The 3,222-nt window shown below is 37.3% G+C and overlaps 1 long non-coding RNA gene across 1 annotated transcript; it reads left to right on the forward strand.

Moving 5' to 3' along the window:
• Positions 1-479: 479 nt before the first annotated feature.
• LOC149264551 (uncharacterized) lies at positions 480-2,346 on the forward strand. The gene is made up of 2 exons (XR_016250088.1): positions 480-1,777; positions 1,917-2,346. It is a non-coding gene; the product is annotated as an uncharacterized LOC149264551 (long non-coding RNA).
• The last annotated feature ends 876 nt before the right edge of the window (positions 2,347-3,222 follow it).

Raw genomic sequence — 3,222 nt, forward strand, 5'->3', positions numbered from 1 at the left:
TGTTTTGTAGTGCATTTTGACTTAATTGGTAATTCAAAGCTGGAGGTAGTTAGGACGGTATGATTTGTCAACTTGCGATGTTAAGGCCTCACGTTTGACAACTATTGGTCCAATCAATATATAGACCCGTTTTAGATATAATTTAATAACTTATATAACTTCATATAAACTATTTATGTAATTTTTTTTTTTTAAATTTAAGACGGTTTTGTGATAAATATGTGAAACTAGTACTATAACACCTTCTGATCCGTACACAACAATAATAACGTATCGCCTCGATGATCTACTTAAAAACACAAAATAATATTAACAAACAAAAATGACTTAAATAGCCTATCAAAACATAGCAAAATAGGTTGGATTTATTCCTTTTTTTTAACACAAACAAGCAAAATAGGTTGGATTTATTCCCTTCTTTTTTTTTTAACACAAACAAGACAAAACCTACAGGCGGAAAAATGTAAAGTTCACATATTTCAAAATTTCTTTTATAGACAGCGATGTTTACACGTTAATAGAACCGGATGTTTACACGTTAAGTTCCGATTAAGGAGCTGAGTGGCGCTACTGAGGAATGCATGGACCAGAACAATTTAATTAGGTCCAAACACGTTCGTTGCGAATGCATTGAACTTTGAAACCATAATGGAGAAAGATGAACAGCTGCATAGACAAGGGCAGCAGAAAGACAGGCTAGGTCATTCTAGTTCTGTGATTTAAACAAGGAGAATTCTGGTTCCCCGTTGGCTGCCATATTTATGGAATCAACGCTGTTGCTATTTTTGTCTGTGGGGTTTTGCTTCAATGTTCACTTTGCAGACCAATTTTTTTAGGACGAAGTGATTGATAAGAGGAAGCTGACAGGGTCCTCGTATGCTCTGCTCCATGAATTGGACAATGTGCATTTTAAGGTTAAAAGGGTTGTGCAGGATGTTGGCTGATCAGCTCTAATTGGGAGATGGACGAATACTGAGATATGCTGAGGCCTTCTAGAAAGGGACGTTTCCACTTAACATTTAGATTAAGGAGCTTCAGGAGAGACTTATTTCGAGCTGAGTGGCTGTCGTGGGTGTTTTCAAGCATGCTAGGAATTAGAAAGTATATGTTTTATTCTGTATTCAAAAAGCATTGAGAGAGATATTGAGTTAGTGACTTTGGGGTTTGACATTGTCATTAGGGCTTTCACTCTTATGTAGCTGTATAACAGGAGGCTTTAGTCTTAGTGTGTCTTAGTGTGTCTGAATTTGAGCTCCTTCATAACCTCCAATGGAGAGTTTCCAATGCTTTTACACAAGTGTTTGTTTTTTGGCATTTCTCTTTGGACGTGTTCTGCAACCCACAAGGCTCGAATATAGGCACTTGTGAATGCCAGTGTCTGTGAAACATGGGGCACATATATTCTCCGTTGAAATGGTTTGGATCTGGAGGTGTATAAATGGGGGTTTAAATAGCAGAGATGGCGTCATATTCTACTTCTTGGATTGGTGACTGAGGAACTGAAGTGCTTCAAGATCAACAACACGAATGCTGATGTTCATTATCAAGTTATCAGGACCCGTTGAGGGATAATTGTAATATGTTCAGGAGGAAATGAACCCTTAGCTTTCTGTTTTTTTGTGATTACTTTCGGCCTAAAGTCAGCTACTGCTACACTCTTCTATGTGCATAACCTGAAGCGAGCGGAGCAGACTATTCGCGGGTCTCTGTTCTTACTGTGGCTCTCGCAAAATAAGCTGTTTCCATTCATGCACTATTACAATGCTGTAATTTCACGGTACCATGGAAATCTGAAAATCAATCTAAAATTTTTAGTTATTGTATCCTACCACCATTTGAATATTTTTTTTGTCCAACTGCGCTGAATCGATTTCCTAGTTCGTATTGTTCAGGTTTATCTTGGATGTATACTGCAGGTTTCTTCTCATGTGATTATTCAACTGCTGTTTGAGAGCAAGTGTCAGTATCTTTGCTGAGGACAGGTCCTCCTGGTATCTGCAGCCAAGCAGGAACTTCAGGTCATTCTTTCAAACTGCACTATTAAATGGTATTAGGAGTTTTTTTAATTAATGATATGTGATGTTGTGATCCGACTGAAATCGTCTGTTTTGAGATGAGGTCACATTGCTTCCGTTGTTTTGAAATATGGAAACAATGTGCATGCTGATAATTTTGAGACGGATTCTTTTGAATTGTGCGGACAATGTAATTACTTGAAGCAGGATTGTTCACAAAACTGAAAACTGTTATTAGAATTGACTGGTCATGACACAACTCCTTATCATTTTGTTGGTGATTACAACAACCTAGGAATTCTGAATAATTGTTTGTGACCTTTTGTTTTAATATATTAAGATAGCACGGCAAGTCTTTTGGTGAGAGTGGATTTTTCCTCCATGCCAAGAACTAAGGGTTTGATGGTCTTTCTAGCATATCGGTGCCAACGAAGTGAGAATTTAAACATAGCAAGGCATGATTGAATGTGGTTATTTCTAGTAATCTCCAAAATTTTAGAAAACTATCTATTTTGTTTCCTTAGTTCTGAACAAATACACATTTGTCATTAATTGTAAGAAAACTGAGAAACATTAATATTTTTTGGAATAGCTTGGAATGAATGACAAGATACGTTTATGATTAAGAAAAATTCAATGAGATTTGAGGATACAAGAAGTCATCAATTGACTATGGGAGAGTTTCTTAAAAGCTAAATGATGAGAAGGAAAGGACACTCCTAAAAGCTGAAACGCTGGCAAAATCAGGAAAAAATACACAACAATAAAAGGGACTAGTAGGATCCAAATACAGTAGAGAACCCTAAGAGATGCAAGGTCCTAGTGCAACTTTAACATCAGTGTTGGAAATAATAGTAGAGGAAGAGGAAGAAGAACCATTGTCTCTTTCTATCATTGTTAAAGCGTCAATGTGGAACTTGATGATGTCCTCTAGAGGGTACCTAGAGCATAAGGGCCTGTCTGTACAATCCTAGCTGAACTATAGAGTGAAAAGTATTCTCTCTCCTAATATATAAGGCTGAGGGGAAAAACCCTTTTGACCCTTCAATCACTACGAAGGGACTAATGTTGACCTTGATGATGTCCTCTATAGAGTACCTAGAGTGGAAGGGGCTTGTTTGTGATCTTTAGTTGCTTAAGCTAATCTAGTGGGTAGTCCTTTGTATAGTACAATGCCTCTGAGATCTCGTAGAGACATGGTGTTTGG

Source organism: Pinus tabuliformis, chromosome 6 (assembly GCF_031772625.1).
Source record: "Pinus tabuliformis cultivar Carrire ecotype Pingquan chromosome 6, CPIR1, whole genome shotgun sequence".
NCBI lineage: Eukaryota > Viridiplantae > Streptophyta > Pinopsida > Pinales > Pinaceae > Pinus > Pinus tabuliformis.